The 24,124-nt window shown below is 30.0% G+C and overlaps 1 protein-coding gene across 6 annotated transcripts in view; it reads left to right on the top strand.

Annotated features, from left to right (window-relative positions):
- Positions 1–24,124, top strand: part of LOC127280923 (homeotic protein antennapedia-like) — a 364,206-nt gene that overhangs the window by 291,057 nt on the left and 49,025 nt on the right. The window contains exon 1 of one of the 6 annotated variants that reach the window (XM_051304326.1): positions 23,117–23,992. The exons of the other annotated variants lie outside the window; for them this stretch is intronic. The gene's annotated coding sequence lies outside the window, so the exon portion shown is untranslated. Of the gene's footprint in view, positions 1–23,116; positions 23,993–24,124 lie in introns of those variants that run through there. 6 annotated transcript variants of the gene reach the window in all.

The raw sequence follows: 24,124 nt of genomic DNA, 5'->3' as shown, positions 1-24,124 counted from the left end.
AAATTTAATAACTCTACAGTAATAAATATCCTACTTGAGTAAACTCTACACAGCTATGAAAAGAAATTAATTAAATTTTTTTTATAATTCTACACAATTAAATATTTCTTTACTTTTGATAAAATTCTACACAATTGAACTCTATTAATGTAAAAATAAATGAACTCTACATATTATAAATTGTCTATATGAATTGAAAATAATTGAATTTAAATATTTTCATTTCATATAGAGAATTTATAATATGTAGAGTTCATTTATTTTTACATTAATAGAGTTCAATTGTGTTTTATCTGTAGAGTCTAAATGTGTAGAAAAAAATTAGTTATTTTTTATATGTTGAGTTTACTAATGTAGAATTGTAATGTAGAGTTTGCTCGTTTGCAGTTTACAGTGAGAATTTTCTACTTTATTATTTAGTTTTACAATTTAGTTTCTTTTTATTTTTTGTTGAAAATTTCCTTGTGTACAGTAGAATTTCATTATGTAGAGTTTATTTGTGTATAATACCGCCCTAATTTACCCCAAACATTTTTAATTAATTTTTTAATTTTATAAAATGACAATTTCTATAACAATTTTTATTTTTCTGTTTCAGGTAAGCCAAATTCATTATATCATCATCATCATTGATTTTTGTCAAAATTTGGTAAGGAACAAAATTTTAAAATTTTTTTATTCTTCCACACAAGAAATTCTATATAATTTGCCCTTGGGTGGTTTTGTATTTCTTTGGTGTAGGATTGGTCAGACGTCTGACAGTTGACGGATGACGAGGCGGCCTTTTGGTTCCCCTTTAACGCCCTCGGCCAAAAAAGGTTTTTATTTTGTGAGCGCGCGCGCGCTTAGTTCGTTATTATATCTGCGTTGGCTAGATGGAGCATAACGGGATTATTAACTAAAATGGGCGCATAAGTCACTCGAGTCATTTTTTTTTTTTTTTTTCTCTCAATTTTTTTCCTTTTTCATTCGACGATGTGAAACAAATCACGATATTGGAGTAGAGGTCGCTCGAGAATCGAGATCGTTGATTTGTGGTGAAGATTAGCTATCTTCACTGTGTGTGTGTGTATCCGTGCCGCACTGATGAACAATCTTGGGATGTGAAGTGCATTTTCTGCACTTTGCGCAATTCAAAGCGCCGATCTAGCACCATCTTGAGCTACACTTGTCTTGTTGTGAATTATCGCTAGCCGCTCATCTCAAGAATGTCTTCCAGAGATCCAAAACTGACCTGAGCTTTAATTAGAGCCATTGATTTTGATTTATCGAAAAAAAAAATTGATGTCTCCTTTCGGTTATAAATATAATTAAAAAGCAAAAAATTTTGCTCCAAAAAAAAAAATGCAAAAGAAAATGTTTTATTTTCATAAGACTATCGATATAATTTATGTAAAAAAAAGGATTTTCTACATCGATTCGATTAATTTCATTTTAGAAAAATTGAAAAGCCATTTTTTTTCAAGAGATTGACGTTTCGACGATCGAAAAATAAATGATGGTCTCGCGAGGGGGATGCAACTTTATCCGACAGGTAGTAATATTCCTCATGGAGGCTGTAACTCATACTCGCTAAAGATGAAGGAATTGCACAAAAAAAAAAAATAACGAAAATAGGCGTGGTTTTGTAATGAAAGACATTTTCAGATGAGGTAAAATTGTATTATTAAAGAATTTGAAAAATAATTTTATAAAAGAATAAGAAATTTAGAAGAGAATTTATAAAGAATTTTTTAAAAAATAAGACGCGAGAAAGTAATTATGAGACTGAGAAAAGAACAAAGATAAAGGAGAGAGAGTGAGTAGACACCAATTAGCTTGTATAACTGTTTTTTTTTTAACGTACGTTACATCCGTACAGGACGAAGATTTTATCGGTCCATGAAACAAGGATGTTGAGCTAGAAAACATTTTCTCACGCATTTCTTGAGGTCATCCAAAAATTATCTTACGTATATATATAAAGATATAACTTGGTCTAGTGAATCACAAGAATCACAAGGTGCGGCTATCATCTTTATATCATATATACTAATTATTTTTCTCCTAGTCTCTTAAAATCAGAAAAGGTCATCGCAGTGACGATTTTCAAAATCAAGATTCTATTCGCTGATTTTTTTTTTATTCTCACGTTCCATTATTTTCTGTACTCAGCTAGAATTAAATAATGCTTGAAATAGGTTATATTAACTACTAGAGTAGTTTTCATATTAGCTGCACCAGGTATACAGTGGCGCCACCAACCTGGCTCATTTTTGGTGCTCCATTTGAGACCAGATTTTTTTCTGTGTATGACTGTATATAGTTTCTAGTATTTTCATATGGCGCCATTTATGGTAAGAGAAAAGGAAGGGAAAATTTAGTCATTTCTATGCTTATAATGTCAACGTTAAGAATGGCAATGAATAGAAAAGACTCAATTTTTTATTTATATAGCCAATCTTTGATTATGCAATATATAGACGTGCGACAACGCCGCGGGCGGTCTATATACTTTTCTGTCCCTCCGTAAGGCGCGTGGCGCTGCTTATCAATCAATCGACACGACTCTTGTAATACAAATAAGAAATTCTCCTTCTTTTTTTTTTTTCTTTTCCTATACACTTTTCTACCGAATTTTTTTGCATTATGCCAAAGTAGTCATTATTTGGGTGGTGCAAAAGGTGTAAAGGTCTATTATTACACCACATGTCTGTAACTATATAGTTATAAAACAAAGGTTCAAAAATCGCGTGAAATTACTCCCATCGATAAGTTTTTTGTAGATAAAAAAATTAAAATTTTTTTTCTTAAAATGTCTACAAAATTGGTTTAATTACCCTAAAAATAATTTTCTATACCCTCGGAGGGTAAATGACAAAAAATATTACAATTAACAATTATTTTCACCCCCCCCCCCCAGGATTGTTTTTTAAAACAAAAAAATTATAATTCAATTTAAAAGTGGGTAAATAAAATTCAAAAAAATTTTTTTTGAAAAATCAATTGGAAAAAGTTGTAAAAGTAGAAAATCGATTGAATCTAGTGTGCTGCGTTTGGTGGGCCATCTGTGGAATTTAAGAGGAACCCGGCAGTCGCGGGATGTTGGAGAGAATCACAAGAGATGGCAGACTATGTCAAACGCATAACCCTTATTACCCTCCCCCCCCAAAAAAAAGCGAGGGATGGAGAACTCATATCAGTGCTGCCCTCTTTTACCCACCCTCAAAATTTTTTAAAAATAGAAGCGCGTGGCCCGCGCCATAATACAAACCAACACCATAACGTTTTGAATTTATGATCTTGTATCGCGCCGCGGCATCTAAATGATGATTTGACTTTAAACGTAAACGGCTTATAAAAACGTTCCTGCATAATAGAGTAAATATAGGCTTCATCCAACGCTTTAAATTTATCGCTTCAACAAATTATCCTCATTTCTCTTTCATTTGAAAATAATAATTTTTTTGAATTAGATTTTGTTTTTCAAAATTTTTTTTTTTTATTAAGAATAAATAATGATATTGAAAAGTGAAAGTAAAGGACGTGAGAAATATATTCTTACGATAAAAAAAAAAATAGAATTTATCGATTATTTGATTAAATCTGCATGAGTGATTGATACTATAATTAGACACACCCATAAACGTTGTCATCATCTTGTGCGTTTATTAATGGCACGTTTTAGGGACTCACTGTCCATAAAGAACAATAAATTATTAACGTCGCATGCCTCATATCTATATACTCTCCTTTAAGACCTCGTGTATTTTCCCTCATTCAAAATCACCAAGACTGAACCCGACAATATTTGAATAACAAACGACATGCAAATTTATTTATCCCCCTCTGTTTTGTTGTATATATTTAAGTAGCATTTCCTACATTACTTTTAATTGGCCTTTCCCTTTTTCTTATTCCCCTCCACTATATATATATATATATATGTTACGATTATATAATGAATTTTCCTTATATATTATTACACACTCAATTAAAATTATTGTATAAAAGTAAATCAAAATCAATTTTCAAGTAATTTGTCAAAAAATGACATTAAGAAAAAAAAAATGACCAATCTTTAAAGTTAACATCGAAGAAAGAGAATAATATCTTTGTAAGACTCGAAGGAGATTTTAATTAAGACCGCCCTTCCAATGTAACATTTGATTGAATGAGCTAATCTGAACCGCAGAAAATTTAGGGATTCTCCGAGTGTATTTCTTTCTATATATATATACATAGAACATCCCCTCTGTATATGGCATTTAAATTATTTTTTTTTACCAACCAACAAACATAGAAGAAAGCAAAATTTAAATGACGCCTACTTTTGCGGGGTATAATAAATATTTCAACAGACGGAACTGCCTAAATCCACAAAAGCGCGCAAGGGAAAAAAAAATGAAATACATATTCTAAAATACTATATAGGGTAGATTCTTTAAAGTGATTCCATAATTTTTTTTTTTTTTTTTGAATTCTATAAAACCACACTCAATGCGGTATATATTGTTTCAATTTTAATATTTATAAATTGTCACTCGAGGCTTTATTATTTTTTCATGTAATTTCACAATTACACTAAAATATCGGATTTTTTAATATAAAACTAATAAATCCGATTTATTATTGCAACAAATTTTTTTGTTCGTCTAAAAAATTTGTAATTGTTGTAAATAACATTAAAACTATTAAGGATATTTTTTCCTTAGCAACGGTTGCTAAGGATTTTTTTTTCTTAGCGACGGTTGTTAAGGTTTTTTATTTTCTTAAAAACGGTTGCTAGAAATATTTTTTCCTTAGCGACGGTTACTAAGGATTTTTTTTTTCTAAGCAAAACAGTTGCTAAGGATTTTTTTTCCTTAGAAACCCTTATAGCACACTGAAAAAAAAAATTTTATTTAAATACTCGATTACTTGACTATTATCAAATAAATATTTATTTGTATAAAAATAATTATTATTTAAGTCATAATTAAATGGTATTTGTTTCAAATACAAAAATTATTGCTTCAAATACAAATTTATTTAATTCAATTAAAAATTATTTGGTTCAAGTAAATATTTATTTAATAATACTCAAGTAATCGAGTATTTGAATAAAAAAAAAAAAAAAAAATTTTCAGTGCAATTAAATAAAAACAACTAAAATGTTAATAGAAATTAAAAATGTTAAAATAATTTACAATAAAAATATTAATTATAACAATTAATTATTAAAACAATAATATAATTAATAACAAACAAAACGCTTATAAAATTTAAATATAATAAAAATGAAAATTAAATAATAAACAATATTTGAATATTTATAACAATATTATATAATATTATACATTATAATAATAAAATTAACAATTCCTTTTATCGCGTTATTTTTTTTTTAATTCAATTTTTTTTTCCTCATGTGATACAAAAATATAAATTTTGAATTGCTGACAATGTGTAGGAGGTGTGGTTTTTTTTTTGTTCTTTATAAAAACTCGCCGAAAGTAAGAAATCATTCGGGAAGAATTTTTTTTATTATTATTATTATTATAACTAACAAGTTTGGAAAAGATGAAAATAAGGAAAAAAAAATGGGGGGTTGGGAGGGAGGGAGGGGGGGGTGTCAGCAAAAGGCGAACACGTCAGGGGATGACGTCTAAATCTTCCCTTTACCATTTTCAATGGTGACTGCCCGCCCTTTTACTGGCTATGCTTACCACCAGGGCGCCCTTTTCTCTCTCTTTCTCCCCACCCATCACCATAAGGGTGGATACACCATGTACAGTCCCTTGCATAAGTTTTCACAATTTTTTTTTTTTTCTTTTTCACCCCCTTTGTATTCTATGGATATCTGTCAAAAATAAATCTTGTCCTATTGAATTTAATTTTCCATTTATCAAAAAAAAAAAATTTTTTGCATAACTACTTTTTTTTCAAATTAATTTTCTTTATATTAATTGAAAAATACAGTAGACTCTCACAAACTGTCACTCCCGCAAATTGTCCACATTCAGAAACTGTCTCTGACCGACATTCAGAAACTGTCCCGCTCCCCACTTTTCGTTTTCCCTTTCCTTGGCCAAAAGTGCGAGCTGCCAGAGCCGAAACGGAGTAAAAATTCAAGGGGGATCTCTGTCTTAGAAAATTTTATTTAAAACTTATATATTTAATATACATATATTAATAATATTAATATAAATATTAAAATATTATTTATTTCATGTACATTAATAATAATAATATTTAATTTATTTAACATTTTTAATTTGAATGATATAATTTTTTTTAAACATTAAAGAGGTTCAACCCATTAACACAACGTCAAACTAAAAAATTGTTAACAGAACTAAAATTTTATTTTTCTTAACTTATGAACAAAATATTTTTAATAAAAATCAACGTACAGAATTGTAAAAAATCTTTTAAAGGGTCATATCAGCTATTGTTTGTAAGAATTCAATAAAAATTATATGTAATTGTTCACCTACTTTGAACAATAAATATAAAATGTCAAATAATTATTATATAACAACAAATTTTTGGGCAAAATAATGTATTTTGGAAGTTCTACAACTGAATCTTTTAAAATTTGTTAAAATTATTTTATTTATAGTTTTATGTATATTGTATATTTACCTATGTTTCGAAACATTTTATTAGAACCTTTGTATCTGTAGAACGCAAATAGACAAGATACGATCCTGCAATTCCCACTACCTACTTTTGTAGGCGTGGCATAACGGAAGGGACAGTTACTGAATGTCGAAAATTTCACTTGGGACAGTTTGTGAGAGTCTACTGTACATTTCAAAAAAAAAAAAATAAATAAACCCAGTAAATCAGTAATTTTTGTTGTTGGGATTATTTTTACTCTAAAAAATCAATGGAAAAATTTTTTCTAAAAAAATATTGTAATAATTAAATAATAATAATAATAATAATAATAATAATAATAATAATAATAATAATAATAAAATAAATTCTTAAAACTTAATTACCATAATTATAAATATAAATTTAATATTCTTAAAATAATTTGAAAATTCAAAGAAGAATAACATTGCGAGTGAATGTAATTAATTTTTTAGTTTTTTTTTTAGTTTTGTTTTTATTTTATTTTAATCTTTTTTTATCTGAAAGTGACATGTAATAATTAGAGGGGGATAATTAATTAAATGCGTGCTAGATTTTCACGGAGATTAAATGACTCCATATAACTGGAGTTTTTCTACAGAACTGCGATGCGTAGAAGATATCTTCGGTCACAGGGGTATTTTAATTGCACTTACAAATTATACCAACTCATGTAATTTGTAATTTAAATCATAATATTTCTTTTTATTTAAAAAAAAAGAAAAAAACCACATTTAAATATATTTGAATTTCATTTAGAATAAAATAATTGTAAAATTTTAAATAAAATCGCAATTTAAACAATAAAATTAAAAATTCTAAAAAAATTATTAAATTTTTTTTTTTTGAAAATCATGAAATAAATTTTTTATTCTAAATATAGAAGAGAATGAATTTTTTTTTTTTTTGAAAGACCTTGTTTGCAGTTGAAATGATTTAAAATGTATACACATATACATGTGTAACGTATTTGCATATATTATTGTGTTAGAATATCTAACACCATAAATTTCATAATGGCCTAATTTGAATGCTGGCACTTCATAAAAATAGGAAGAAGGAACTTATTTATACTGTGGCACAAAAGTATGCTATTAGTATTGGAGTCGTTTCCGTATTGTGATGTTTTCCTTTCGGATGCCAGGCGAACAAAGATTTAGTGCCTTCGATTTACGTAACAAGTTGGGACAAGGAAGAGCTGGGCCAAAGAGGGCTTTTATATTTTTATGGTAGTGAAAGTTTGTTGCATTCCAAGGGTCGCGGCCGTGAGGGCAAATTCACGTCCCTAGTTGAGAAAAAAAGAGAGAGAGAGAGAGAGAGAGAGAGAGAGAGAGAGAGAGAGAGAGAGAGAGAGAGACTGAAAAACAAGCAACAATACAGTTTCACTTTTCTTCTTTCCTTCTACCTAGTAAAATCGCACACGTTCGTTAAAAGAGAAAACTAAAAATCTTCATCTTTCTTCACCGTTGAAAACCGTTTGTTCCTCTTTAAAAATTTTATCTTACAAAATGGAATTTAAATTAAAATAATATTTTGAATAAAACTCCTGCGCCATCTACTGACGGATTATAGTTACTTCAAACCGATGTTTAAAGTGTACTTGCGGTTTTTTTCTTTTTTTTTTTTCTCTCATTCACTTGATCGAAGAAAGCGTGGCTCTCGCGTAAACTGCGTTTTATTCCTCAGAACGTTTCTCTGGCGCGTTTTTCAGCAACGCCCATTCTTTGAATCATGCACGTGCATCGCTGGATTCAGCTGCCTCGTTCGGTTCACGAATGAGTTATCGCCCATCGGAGTTGCTCTTTCATTTTCAAGCTACGCGGTGGCTCTAGTATCGGTCGTGCCGCCGTCAGCAACCTTTACTTCCCCCACCCCCCCCCTTTCTAGACCCTTGCTTTTCTTTTAAATTTCAAGCACCCTTCTTTACCATCTCCCTCATCCCTCTATTTCGACTTTTAATTCTCTTCTTTTTTTTTCTAGTTCTTCGCCTTATTTTCTGTTCCTTTCTTTTTTCCATCTGTTTCTTTCAAGGTCGAATCGAGATAAAAATTTTAAGAAGGCAGAAAACCTTGAAATTGAATTTTTTTTTTTTTAGAACACCGCCTAATTTTGAAAACATTTTCGAGAAATGTGACGAAAAAATTATAGGTTATGAAAGCATAACCTATAATTCGTTTGCTTTTTACCTTTCTTCTCTGGATGTCACAAATCGTAACGTTTTCCCTACTAAAATCAAATTTTATAAAGTTATAAAAAAACATCATTTTAAAAAAAATTCTTTTCTTTGATCTTTTTTTTTGTCACTTTTGCTTCGGTATCTTTAAACAATTTTCTCTAAATCTCCATCTCTCTATTTTTCTCCATTGGTATTCGTTTCATGATTCTTTTTTTGCTCTCTCTCTCTCTCTCTCTCTCTCTCTCTCTCTCTCTCTTCTCATCTTCTATCTCATCCCTATGGAATCCCTTATGATCATGCGTCCAGTCTGCGAAAGAAATAAGAGGGTGCGTGAAGCAGCTGTGCTTTTCTCGCAATTACAACACGATTCCCGCCTTTATTTTATTTTTTTTTTCCCCTCCGACTATATCCTCATCAGAAGGAAATGTGCGCTGAAATTATTTTTAGAATCATTTTGTCTTTGTGATTTTCCCTTCACTAATATTCTTAATTTGTTTTTATTTTTTGACCTTTTCTTCTTCAAAATTTTTTTAATTTTATCCTTGGTAGTCTTCATTTTTTTTTCTGTAATTTTATTTTCTTTGTTCTTTTCTCTCTTAATATAGTAATTTAGTAAAAAAAAAAATATATATTTTAGAAAATATAAACCCTTTTTGAAAAAAAATATTATGAGAATACGCCATTGCTCCCGCATCTGGAATTCCATCGTCGCTATCCGTCGCTTGAGAGACAACATTCGGAGACAAATGCGGGTTTCTTGCAAAAAGAAAAAAAAAATACTCTGTCACAGTTAGAAAATCTCCACAAAACAAATATATATACACACAGTAAAATCTCTTACTCTCGAACAAAGATCTTTAATAATCAAAGGAGACATGATGATCTGTGTTTATTTGCAAGTATATCATTTTCTAAATATTATGAGCGCAGACTATATGTGCAAACGTTGGCAAATCTCCAATATTGGTATCAAACCAATGTTCACTCAGTTTCCATATCGAATGACATTCATATATACACTAACTGATGACCTTTGAAACCACCTCTTCTCATTAATCTGTGGTTGCAAACATGTCCTTCGATTTATGGACAATCTTCAACTAGATAAGTCAATTATTTACTGATTGTTACGATTTAGTTTTCAAATACATTTTTTTTTCTGATGATCCTCCTGCTGAAAGTGAAAAAAAGATTAAGTATAATTGTAAAAAAAATTATAACCCCAAAACAGATATAACGTTCTCTCGGCTTTTCCGATATTATCCGTAAGTGTATGTTCTTCTATTGGTAACTTCTGCGCATCTTTGTGCGCAACAAGTTCTGCTGACGCATGCGCATGAAATGAGTTAGAATTAGTCATTATAACCTACAAGAATTGTTTCATGCAATTTTCTTAGTATACCTGTACTTAAATATATGGTTTAATGAACAATTTTGAAAGTGAAAAAAAAAATGAAGAAAAATCTATGAGAAAGGGGGAAATAAATTAATAATGGTTCTAAAACTACGTGGTATTAGGAAATATTTATAATTAGAAGTGTTCTTACTTTTGCTGCAAACTAACGATTGAGTTTTCTAAAAAAAACCTTCGCCAACGTTACGATTAGTTTTCCAAAGAAATAACATGCATAAGAAAGGGGAAAAAAATTATTAATTCTCCTAAAACCACGTGATATTAAGAAACATTTATAATCCCACTTGGAAAGATTCCCCGAAAAGTGACCCCTGGAGGTTCTATCAGAATTCCGCCGGAACTTCCAACGTAATTCCATCGGAGTTCCAAAGAATTTCCGATGGAATTACGATTAATTTTTTTCAAAATTTTTAGAGTCCTAATTCCGTCGGAATTACGTTGGATGTTCCGGCGGAATTCTGATAGAACCTCCAGGGGGCACTTTCCGGGGAATCTTACCAAGTGGGATTAAAAAGGGTTCTATTGCTGCAAACTTACGATTTAGTTTTCTAAAAAAAACTTTCGCCAACGTTACGATTTAGTTTTCTAAAGAAATAAAATACATAAGAAAGGGGAAAAATTAGTAATGCACCTAAAACCACGTGGTATTAGGAAACATTTATAATTAGAAGGGTTCTTACCTTTACCGCAAACTTACGATTTAGTTTTCTAAAAAACAAACTGCATTTAAAAAAGAAAAACTTACCTTTGCCGCAAAACTTACGATTTAGTTTTCTAAAAAATAAACTGCATCTGAAAAAAGAAAAAAACTTAAAATCCTAAAACCAAGTGTAACTATATATAGTTACAATTTAGTTTTCTGTAGAAACGAAATTTTCCTCTCTTCACCTTATCTGAAAATAAAATAATTAACCTACAAATATTATTTAATTCACTTTTTTTTAGTATACCTAATTAAATAGTTTAATAAACAATTTTGAAAGTAAATAATTTTCAACAGAATTTAATTTTAATTAAATTGTGAAAAAAAAAGGTTTTCGAATTATAATGTCTAAAAGCGTCCAGTGTATAGCCAATATATGAAAGCAGACATTGCCAATGGGCGATCGTATTTCCATGTATCTTTTTCCTGACAGTCCTAAATCCTCCCAGCATCAGTTTCCACCAAGGAATTTCTAATATTCTCCTCGGAGGACTGACGTCTTGGCAATTTCCTCCCTGGAAAACTTTGTGGATCGTTCTCGAGGGAGAAGTCGGAAGCGAAGGGATGGGTCTCTTCTAAGGTTGTCCAAAGTAACCTTCGCTCTGATATTTTTAGCTCGCATATCAAAAAGGTCGAGTCCATATATTAAAATCAAAAAACATTTTGACAATAGCTAATAGAAATTAGTATTTTTTTTTTTTTTTTTTGAAGAATCGAAAAGAATTTTTATTACAGATTCCTGTAACCAATATTTACCGACTCAAAAGATAATTATGAATTCCAGAAGTCTTTGAGAGAAATAAATAATAGAAGATAATTTAAATTCCCATCATGCTCGTTCTAAATGACCCGAATTGGATCGAGAAGGGGGAGGGGGGGGGGTGGAAGCGACGAATGCAATCAATTGGATGTTTTCGTTTTGAACGCTGCTAGTGATCGAGAAGTTAAGAGTAGGGTAAATTGGAATTCTGCGACGAGTGCCTCGTATGAAGAGAGAGAGAGAGGGTGAACACAAGAAGGATAAAACGGTTAGGAGCAGAAACTTGGAGAGAAGTAGGAATATTTACTGCCATCTTCTCTCTCACAGATTCACTGCCGGAGTTGTAAACACCTCTTAACTATATAGAGATACTATCTTCTCTTCCCTTCCGTGTTCGCCGGCTGCTAAGCGGCTGTCCTTTCAATGAATAAAAAATTATAACCTCCTTTTACCCCCAAAAATCCAGATTCTCTTTTAAATTTTTTAAAAAAAGGGTAAAGATTTTAGTTTATTTTTTTTTTGGGAAAAAGAAAATTTTTTGTGGGAAAATTGGATGTGGGTCAGGCTGATCAGCTGATATACGCAAAATGGGTGGTCATGTCCCGGTTCTCTCATTCCTATCTCTTCCCATCAAGAATGCGATAAATAAATGTGCACTTTTTTTTTTGCGACAGGTCTCGGGTAGACTCACTGGACCGGTTTCATGTACCTAAAATGTAAATCGGCGTCTTGTTATTTTTCCTGCTCTTGGCGTGAAAGTTATAAAAAAATAAATAAAAAAAAAAAAAAAAAACTAGGGGGTGGGGAAAAAAACATTGACGCTTCGCCGTCAGAAATACAGAATGGCGACGGCGTCGTCGGCGGCGGATGGGCTGAAACGCTTGATACCCTCGTGGAGACGTAGAGATGTAGAACGAGAGGGACAAATAGAAAGAGATGGTGAAACCCACTAAATCAATACTCTGCCATCGCTCTAACTCTGGCTCATCCCCTCACCTCCCCCCTACACCCCTTAGCAACCCACCTCGTTTTCTCTCTCTCTCTATTTCTCTACCCCTCAACATCAGGGTTTCCTTCTTTCTCTTACACTGACGATTTCTCTCTCTCTCTATATATATATACCTCCTTCTGTCTCTCTTTGAGTCTCTCCTTTACATTATCTGTCTCTGTTTCTCCCTCGACTTTAGCGTAGGCATACCACCCTTTAACTTCCACCCTCGTCACGCTCTCGAGCGAAACTTCTCTTGCTATATACGCTTCTACGGGCTATTCCCGCAGAGAGCTTGCTCCTAACACTCCTCTATATATATATATATACATTGTTCTATATGTTTCTATATACATCTAACTGCTCTTGAGACGTCGACGATGCACAGTAAATGCGATTCGCAACACCCACACCCTGGTTACAATATATATATATATATATATACTTATATAAGAATTTTTTTTTTACAACCCTTTTCTTTGAGTAAAAAAAAATTGGTCTTTGGCTCTGAAGAAGTTTAGGTATATGGGCTTTGGGTAAGAAACTGTCTTCCGTGCGATAAACAAGTCTTTAATCTTCTTGTTTCCTCGATAGTGAAGTGGAGAAAAAAATAGTAAACGTTTTGGAGAAAAATTCGACAATTTTCAATGCATATTTTAATCTATAAGAATCTCTTCAAAACTTTATATGGGAAAGGAAAAAAATTATTGGGATTTAGTTTTCTAAAGAAAAAACTACGTATTAGAAAAAAAGAGGGGGGGGGGGGGGAATTAGTAATGCTCCTGAAACCACGTGATATTAGGAAACATTTATAATTAGAAGGGTTCTTACTTACCTTTGCTGCAAACTTACGATTTAGTTTTCTAACATTTACAATTAGAAGGGTTCTTACCTTTGCTGCAAACTTACGATTTAGTTTTCTAAAAAATAAACTGCATCTGATAGAGAAAAAAAATCACAATCCTAAAACTATAAGTGATTTTAGAAAAAAATAAAATTAAAGAGATTCTTACCATTCGCCAAAATTACGATTTAGTTTTCTAATGAAAAACTGTATTAGAAAGAGGGGAAAAATTAGTAATGTTCCTAAAACCACGTGGTATTAGGAAACATTTACAATTAGAAGGCTTCATACCTGTGCTGCAAACTTACGATTTAGTTTTCTAAAAAACAAACTGCATCTGAAAGAAAAAAAAAAAACTTTCAATCCTAAAGTAAAGTGATATTAAAAAAAAACAAAAATAGAAAGATTCTTACCTTCGCCAAAGTTGCGATTTATTTATCTAAATAAAAAAAATTTATCAAAAAAGAAAAAAATATAGTAATGCTCCTATAGAACCACGTGGTATTAGGAAACATTTACATTTAATTAGAAGTGTTCTTACCTTTGCCGCAAACTTACAATTTAGTTTTCTAATAAAACAAACTGCATCTGAAACAAAAAAATATTAGCAATATCTAAAAATCTATATTTTAGTATATAAAAGAAATAATTAAGTACCTCCAGTTGTGAAAACGATGATTATAAAAAAAAATGAATATAAAAGTAAAATCTAACCTAACGAAAAACATATGCTCGACGCAATGTCGTCTGCTAGGCGGTTGGCGCGATATTTTTGAATCCAAAACAGTTCAACATTTGAAAAAGAAATAAAAATTGTATTTTCCTTTAGAAAAATTGTTATTTTGTTGCTAATTAAATGTCTGCAAGCAAATGGCATGCATAAGACTGTCGCCTAACTAATCAACATTTTAGGGCCGCAAATAACGTCATGACATAAATGCTCCTGTCAGCTTCCTAGTTCTAGGATCTACGACTGTCAGGCCTAGTTCATGTCAACTGAAGGAAGAAAGGGTTAAGGGGTTGAGTTTCGTGCACTGACAAAGGAGGGGCGGAGAATTGACTGATCAGACAATTAGAAGGGGGCAGTCAAAAGCCCAATAGATGGCGGCGCGGTCATTCACACATATATACAGCAAACTATAGAGATCTCGATTAGTATAAATAAGAAAAGAGACGACGACTTTATTTTTATTTTATTTTTTTTTTTGTTGCTTTGTTTTATTCGCTCCTCTTAAAAACGAGAATCAAGTCTTTATACTGCCAGAGAGGGAGTCCAATTACACGGCTGGCGGCTTCTGCTTTGTTTCACGGCCGCTGGCCCTTGGCTGCAACCTTTCCTTCTTCATGCGGGGACTTCCGCTGTCTACTTTACGATCCTGACGATACCAAGAACCGCTACCTATATATATGTTGTCTCTTTCTCTCTTCAGTTCTTGCATCCACTGTCCCTGGAACAATTAACACTCCCTTGAAAATCCAACGCCTTTTCTTATTACATAATATCTTACTTTTTCGAACTTGTAGAGCATCTTGTTTTCGCTTAGTTTCATATATGTGTTTTTTTTTTTTTTTTTACTAATTTTTTCATCCAAAATAGATTTTTATAAATTCAAATTTTTTTTTTCAACTCTCTAAATCTAAATTAGTAAAAATGTTTACTAATTTAAATTAGTGGCTCACTTTTTACTTTAGAATTAGTTAAATTTTACTAATTGTTAGTAAAAGTTACTAATAATTTGTAAAAATTTACTAATTCAAAAGCAAAAAGTGGAGTCACTAATTCAAATTAGTAAACATTTTTACTAATTCCTAATTTTTATTACTAATTTTTACTAATAGAAAAACGATCCATAATATAATATATAATAATACAGTAAATATAAAAAATAATATAAATTTTTTTTATTTTATTAATTTTTTATTATTATTTATTTTCATTTCTGTATGAAAATCAGTGACTTTTTTTTTTTTTTCTTTATAAAAATATCCTTAATTTGATAATTTCTCGAAAATTTTGTCATATATTAGTAAATTTTCTTTTAAAATTACCGACTATGTGTATGTGTGTTTTATTCCGAATTTACTTGTATTCCATACAGAGACACACACACACACACATACATAATGTTTTACTCGAAGAAATCCATTAATATCAATTTTCTGCGTAACAACCACCTGTCAACTTTTGTGTTAATTAATTCAGAATTTTCTTGTTTAAAGTAAAAACTTGATTAATCGATGTAGGCTAAATGTTTAATTTTGTCGCAATAAATAATATAATCTTGCAATGAATAAATTATCTTTGTTAATGAATACGAGCGGTTAATTACAGTTCTAGTTATTAACAATTAATACACCAAGAAAGATATTGCAACAAAGTTAAAAGACTTTCATTTTTGTGACACATTAAAAGGAAATTAATTAAAAAAATTTAATTAAAAAAAAAACACCTAGATATATAATTATTAACTTTACAACATAAATAAATTGTTAAAAACAAAAACAAAAGAAACTAAATTAAAATTATTAATTACATTTTATTATTATTATTATAAACATACTTTATTGTGGCTATTAATAATTACTATTATTATAGTGATTATTCGAATAAATTAAAAAAAAAAGAAAATTAATTAAAAACTAACGTTAAAAAATAATTTATTTTAAAAATAAATAAAAAAAACAAAGTTGATATATTTAATTGTAGAAAAAAAAAGTGGAACATGATTGTAATAATAATCAGGGCGCTACTATACCAAGTGCAAGAGAAACGATTAATATTTATGGCGTAACGCACTCTTTATCGCACGTACCAATTATGTCACGCTTGAGCCTCTCTATATGAACTTTTGTTCTTTAATTTGTGTGTAAATTAATGTTTATATATGATTTAAAAAATAAATTTTTTTTTTCTGTTTCAGGTAAGGATACGGATATTATTTCATCTATAATTCTATCAATTTTCATCACTTTCAATATATTTTCCCAAAGGTAAGAAAAACAAAAAAAAAAACAAAAATATATATATATATATATATATATATATATAGCAGTTTTTTTTTTAAATTTGGAATAAAAATTTTGAAATCAAGGTCAATATAAACGTTTTTCAAAGTATAAAAAAGCCGTAAAAAAAATAATCAAAGAAAATATATTACTCGATATTGTTTTCTTTTTTTTTTGTTGAAAATAGGAAAATTTATAGCCACCTCGAATCGATATTTAAAAATATAATTGCGTCGTGACTATACAATGTGTCTTTTCGAGAAGAGAAAAAAAAAATATGCTATTCTTAAAAGAATTAAAATTAGGAAATTAGGAGTTTTAAATTCTCAATTCGAATAATAATTTTTGAAATTAGTATATAAGAATTCAGTTTACTGATTATAATTTTATATTTAGAATTGGAAAAATTTTTGCTTTTTTGTAGAATAATAAATTTTTTATTGAATTAATAAATTAAAAATTATTAATTTTTTTATTCAAATTAATACATTAAAAAAATTTTTTTTTTTATTGAAATAATAAATTAAAAATTGTTAACTTTTCATTGCATCCAAATTAAAATTTTTAAATGTCTATATCTATTCCAAATATGAATGAAATGAGCAATTAGTATTTAACTGCTTAGACATTGTGGATAGACCTTTACAAAATGATCTATGAGGCATGCGCACTAGTCTCTCACGCGTTTTTTTAACTGCAAATCATAATTTCAGTATGAGAAGGCCTAATACGGTTATTATTATTATTATTATTATTATTATTATTATTATTATTATTATTATTATTATTATTATATTATTATTATTATTATTATATTATTATTATTATTATTATTATTATTATTATTATTATTATTATTATTATTATTATTATTATTATTATTATTATTATTATTATTATTATTATTATTATTATTATTATTATTATTATTATTATTATTATTTTCGAAAATTATAATATATTTATGGTTTTAACAAGAAAAGCAAATATAAATAATAATTCTTAATAGTATTAAAAATGATTTCTTTTAGAATTAATAGTTATTTTTAATTTATTAAAGAAAATTTAATTTAATATTAATAATCATCATTATAGAAGGGAGAGACAAGTATTAACAGAACGTGAGAAAATATTTTGATCCATTTCTCCGCATTTTGTCTGAAAATAAAATTAAACTATCATCAGAATTGTATAGATTATGTTAATTTTAGACAAACCTAATACTCTACATGACTAACATAATTTATTTTATGTTTTTTTTTTTTTTTTTTTTTTCTAATCTCGACGTGGCGCGTGTTTCTAGGTTAAATCGACAAGCATTAGGAATCAAAAAGAACATATAAACATATACACACGAATATACTTGTGATATATATCGAACGCCTAAAGTTCGACGACTCGTCATTTTTCAAGTAGCTAAACAGTTGGTGTGGTTAAAAGCGATAGGAAAGAAGCTTCGACGCAGGTGGAATAAGAGGGTCGGATGTTCATTGACAAGCAATGTATAGATGTGTGGGTGCTATTTATATCATTTCCTGCCTACTGGCACGTTAGAGATAGATATATCGCTCGCGCTCTCTATCCGCGCGCTCTTCGAGTAGTACGTTGAGGCTCTATACTATATGCCTCTCTCTCTCTCACTCACTCACTCACTCACTCACTCACTCTCTCTTTTTTTTTTCTTCATCTCTTTTTCTCTCATATAAGAGTTTATATATCCCCATTCGAATTCGACTTGTGCGATGCTGGCAAACGGTTGATAGCTTTACGATGCAAGTTGAAAGATTGACGAGCGAATCCGTCAGCAGTTTTTGCCTCACCAAACGGACACGAGATTTTCTGCAGATTTTTTCTTTCCTCTCTTTGTAGGAAAAAAAAAAAAAAAAAATCTTCCGAGGTTATAGGTCGAATGTCTTCTCATTGACTTTTGAATAGCAAGGAAAATTTTTCTCGACATTTGTCAGATTCTTCAATTTTCTTATCGTTTTTAACATTTATAGTGTTGTTTTTTTTTACCACATAAATAAAATAAATCTTTGTCAATAATTCGATCTGTTCTCAAGTGAAAATATTTTGCGTCTCTATACAGTTTTACTATTTTCTATATAGTCACTGTATAGTTAAACTATATAGAAACTAGATAGAAATGTAACGCTTGAACCAACAAGTTTGTAAATATTTAAACTATATTGAAACTATCTAGATTATTTAGAAAATTAAAGAAAGTTATACTATCTGGTTTCTTGATACTGTTAGTATCTGTTAGTTACTGTATAGTTAAACTATCCTGAAACTAGTCGGAAATGTAACGCTTCGTCCAAAAAGTTTTTAGATACTGAAAACTATATACGAAAACTATCTAGATTATTTAGAATATTTAAGGATGTTATAATATCTAGTTCCTAGATTCTTAACTATATAGTCACTGTATAGTTTAACTATATAAAAACTAGCTAGAAATGTAACGGTTCGACTAACAAGTATGTAAATACCTAAATTATATTGAATTTATCCAGATTATTTAGAAAATTCAGGAAACTTATACTATTTAGTTTCTAGATACTTAATTATATAGTTACTGCATAGTTAAACTACCTTAAAACTAGCTAGAAATGTAGCGCTTCGACCAATAAGTTTCCAGATAATAAAAACTATATCGAAATTATCTAGATTATCTAGAATATTTAGAAAAGTTATACCATCTAGTTTCTATATAGTTAAACTATAAAGTCTCTGTATAGTTTAACTATATAGAAACTAGCTAGAAATGTTACGCTACGGCCAAAAATTTTCTAGATTAAACTATACAGAAACTATCTAATCAATCTAGACGATTTTAAAAGATTAGAAAAGTTATTCTATTTTGTTTCGAGATACTTAAACTATGTGGAAACAGTCTAGTCAATCTAGATTATTTTGAAAGGTTAGGACAGTCATTTTATCTAGTTTTTAGATATTTAAACTATATAGAAACTATTTTAGTTCTTTTTAGAAGAGTGTGAACAGTTACGCTGTCTAGTTTTCAGATACTTAAACTATATGGAAACTATTTTAATTTTTTAGAAAGTTCAAGACATTTATATTATCTAATTTCTAAATAGTTATACTGTATGGAAACTATTTAGACTATTTAAAATGGTCAGAACAGTTATACTATCTAGTTTCTGAATACTTAAACTATACAGAAACTATCTAGTTAATCTAGATTATTTCAAAAGATTAGAAAAGTTTTTCTATTTAGTTTTTAGATATTTAAACTATGTGGAAACTGTCTAGTCAATCTAGATTATTTTGAAAAGTTAGGACAGTCATTTTATCTAGTTTTTAGATATTTAAACTGTATAGAAACTATTTTAGTTCTTTTTAGAAGAGTGTGAACAGTTACGCTGTCTAGTTTTCAGATACTTAAACTATATGGAAATTATTTAGATTATTTAGAAAGACCGGGACAGGTATACTCTCTAGCTTCTAGACAGTTAACTATATAGAAACTATTTAGTTATACATAATAAATGCAATACATTTTTTTAAGTAGAAATAATTAATTAATATGTTATCTAACAGAATAGAATAGTATAAGATAGTTTAACTGTATGGAAACTGGCTAGAAATATAATGCACCGACAAACAAGTTTATAGATACTTAAATCATATGGAAACTGTGTAATACTGTCTAGTTTCTAAATATTTAGACTGTTTGAAAACTATTTCGATTATTCGGAAAGGTCAGAACAGTTATATTATCTAGTTTCTGTATACTCAAACAATATAGGAACTATCTCTGCCGTGTTTTCTAAAAACTTTGGTAACTGCAGAATGAAAGATTTCGAGAAAAACGCGAAAAACTGTTTAAACTTCATTGATATGTATACCGCAAAGCCTAATTAAAAATTTTAAATGCCGTTTTGTTCCTTCGATTCGTCTAAATTTATTCTTTTTAATTATGTAAAAATAAATGTTGTATTTGTTTAAACATTCAATAAATTATTAAAAATGTAGTTACCGGTATGCTGATTCGAGGGTCGTCGCACGAGAAACTTAGGTAACTGGTAGTTACTTGGTTCCTCGTGCTACGAGCGCCCGTATTAGGCCTCTCGTCGCACAGAAAACTTAGGTAACTGCAGGGAATATATAAGAATTTTCATCTTTCTGGGCAAAAAATAGTAAAAATATATTAAATAATAAACTATAATTATTTAATAAGCTGCGAAAGTTGTCACTATAATTATTGTTTTTTACAAATATTTAATTTTATGGTTAAATTTATTTTAATTATACAATATTAGAGTCAAATATTGTATTAACTCAGAATATATTTAATAATAATATAAAATAAAATACATAAATAAAATAAAAATAATATAAAAATAAATTTAAAAAAATAATAAATAATAAAGTGTAATTATTTAGTAAGATGCGAAAGTTATCATTATAATTATTATTTTTTACAAATATTAAACTATATGATTGAATTTATTTTAATTATACAATATTAAAGTCAAATTATTGTAGGTAATGTAGTTCGCTGCTTTATTAACGTTTATTTAAATAATTAAAAACGATTTTAATTTTTTAAATAATTGAACTAAATTAATTATATATTAATCATGAAATAAACATATTACTGAACTTCATTTTCTTAATTTATTAATGCTTTTATGTTATTTATTAAAATTAATACTTAATTTTTCAATAATTGATAAATTATTATTTAGAGTTTTTTATTTCATTATTTATTGTCATTATAAATTATTAATTGCACAAAAAACATTGTAATTTTAAAGAAATGTATAAGATTTTGCAGTTACTTGGTCCTTCAAAACACGGACCTCCTTTTTCGAGGCCTCGTCGCATAGAAAACTTAGGTAACTACAGTGCTCTGATAGCACTCTGTAGTTACCTAAGTTTTCCATGCGACGAGGGCTCGAAAAATGAGGTCCGTGTTTTGAGAAACTTAGGCACTGGTGCAGTTACCTAAGTTCTTCAAATCACGACCTACAAAATACGTCACAACACCCAAAGACACCCAAGTTTTTATAGCAGTTACCTAAGTTTCTCAAATTATCACTCATCAATTTTTGCAGTTACCGGTATTTTCAATTATTTATGCAAAAATTATTATTAATAATATTAACAATTTTTAAAAATAATTTGCATTAACAGGTGTATCTTTTTTCCACGATTCCAACGATATAAGAAACTCATTTTTCGATTTTTTTGCAGTTACCTAAGTTTTTAGAAAACACGGCAGATCTAGTCAATATAGATTACTTAGAAAGGTTAGGACAGTTATTCTATTTAGTTTCTAGATAGTTAAACTATTTGTAAACTATTTGGATTTTTTCAGAAAGTAAAGTTATACTATCTAGTTTCCAAATAGTTAACTATATAAAAACTGTCCAGTTACATTATAAATCCAATACATTTTTTTAAGCATAGAAATAAGTCAGTTTTCTGACAGAATCAATCTAATTTCTCAATGAAAAAAAGTTAATGACGTTTAAATAGAGTCAAACTATAAAGTTCTAGATAGTATTAGTAGAATTTTACGTTGTCAGTTTCACTAGACATTTACTATACAGTTACTATTTTGGTTATATAGTTTACTAAAAAATGTTTTCACACTGTTGTAAAAAAAAAAAAAAATTTAACCGGCGGGAATCGAACTCGAGTCTGCTGATTAGCATAGTCAAGCACATTTACTCCTCGGCTAAATTCTATTTCTCATTAAATATTTCCAAATTGTATCGGCAAATTTTTTTTTTTTTAGAAGAATTCCTTCTTCTCTCGCTAAACTGTTGGGAAAATTTTTCTTAAATTCATAATATTTAAGGAAAACTTATTTTTTTCCAAGCAATATTATTTAATATATATACCCGTGTAAAAATTGCCTTGCCATAGGGCCCTAGTAGGGAATGAAACACCACACACTTGATCAGTGCCAAATTAGGGCGAATAGAAAATTTGTATTTCCTAATCAGGGCCATATCAGGCTCGGCGTTTCATTTCCTAATAGGGCAGCCTAATCCGGCCCCGATTTGCGCCCTGGCAAAATTTCTGCACGTATAGAAATATTCGGTAAATATAATAATTAATATATATTTTTTCTCATTAATCCAAATATAATATAAGAACGGAATTTAATGATTATAAATATTTATAGAATTATGTTCTCCCTTCCCCCCCCCCCTCATCTAATCTTCTTTTCCACTAGGATGGGACTAAACATTTAAGAAGAAAAATAGAAGTGCGAGAATCTTTTTTTCTCCCTCTTTCGCTTTGCGTTGGGGCGCTTCAATTATTTTACACCACGAATCAATGTTCCGAAATCGGCCATACATTTCGCATCGGGGCTTTTGTTGACGCACAAAGGAACGGCGTGACGGCGCGCGATAGTCCCCTGCTTTCATAGGGTACTACAACCACCACCGTGAAAGATGAGGGGGACGGGGGTTGGAGAAGAGAAGAAGACGAGGGGGTGGAGAGCAAGAGAGAGAGAGAGAGAGAGAGAAAGCATTTTGCTTTATGGAGTCGGAAGTGGAGTACGGGGGGGAGGCGGGGGCGGTTAAAAGCTCCAACGCATGTGCAGGCGCTTCGCGTCGCGGCGCTCCCGTTGTGTGAGTGAGTGAGTGAGTTTGGAGGCTGTGAAACCGGCGGACAAAATTCGCGGATCAGAGTCGTCGTATCTCTTGGAAAGTTACGTGTAATCGCAGTGGCTCGTTAATTAATTCGACGAATTCAATATAATTTTTTTTTTTTTCCCAACCATAACATTCTAAGAAATCGCAATTCTTTCTCTTTCTCTCTTTTTTGTCTCATATCGCCCAATTTGTTTTTTTTCCAAACTTTCAGGAAATAACACGTGACAATCATTCCGTTAGAAAAAAAAACCTGACCAATGTGAGACATTCATCATTTTTTTTTTTTTGTGCTCACATTAATTAAATCAAGAGAAAGAGAGAGAAAATTCCCCCCCCCCCTCTCCCCAAAAAAATAAAGTTCATTAATGTCTGATAAAATGATGTTATCAGGGAAATTTGGTTATTTGGTGAGAGGATTTTTTTAGTGAGGCAAGAGAAAAAAAAAAAAAAGGAAAGGAAAAAAGTGTGATAAGAGGTGATGGTGAATGGGCCCGAATGTTATACGATTGATATTGTGTTGGAGGGGACAAATGATTGGTCGATTATTTTTAAATGTGGTGATATTGAGAGGGGAAATAGAAAAAAAATTGGTGAGGTGACTAGAGGTCAAAAAAATAATAAAGAGACAGAGAAAGAGAAAAAGAACGTGGGTGAAGGAAGGAGGCTTCAATCACGACGGGGCCCAGCGCCGGGGCGGCGACAAGGCCCCCGGTGCAGGGATACGAGGCCCAAAAAATCGAGAACAACCTAGCAACGGCCCTGAAATTGAAGGCGAGACCCACCACCCCCCCATTGTCCTGGGGGCGAACAAGGAGTCGAGCTCGCCGACGGAGGCGACGGAAAAAGAAGCGACGGAGGTGAGCAAAATTTATTGATGTTGAATGTGGGTTCTGGAGTTTGCGAGAGAAATTATATCATCACAAAATGGTTTCTACATTATACTTTTTTTTTTCTCGATTTTAGAATTTTTAAATTAGAATAAAAATTAA

The sequence above is a fragment of the Leptopilina boulardi genome, unplaced genomic scaffold (genome assembly GCF_019393585.1).
Source record: "Leptopilina boulardi isolate dan_hultmark-lab unplaced genomic scaffold, ZJU_Lbou_2.1 LbouV2_258, whole genome shotgun sequence".
Taxonomy (NCBI): domain Eukaryota; kingdom Metazoa; phylum Arthropoda; class Insecta; order Hymenoptera; family Figitidae; genus Leptopilina; species Leptopilina boulardi.
This window is presented reverse-complemented; position numbering and strand designations above follow the sequence as displayed.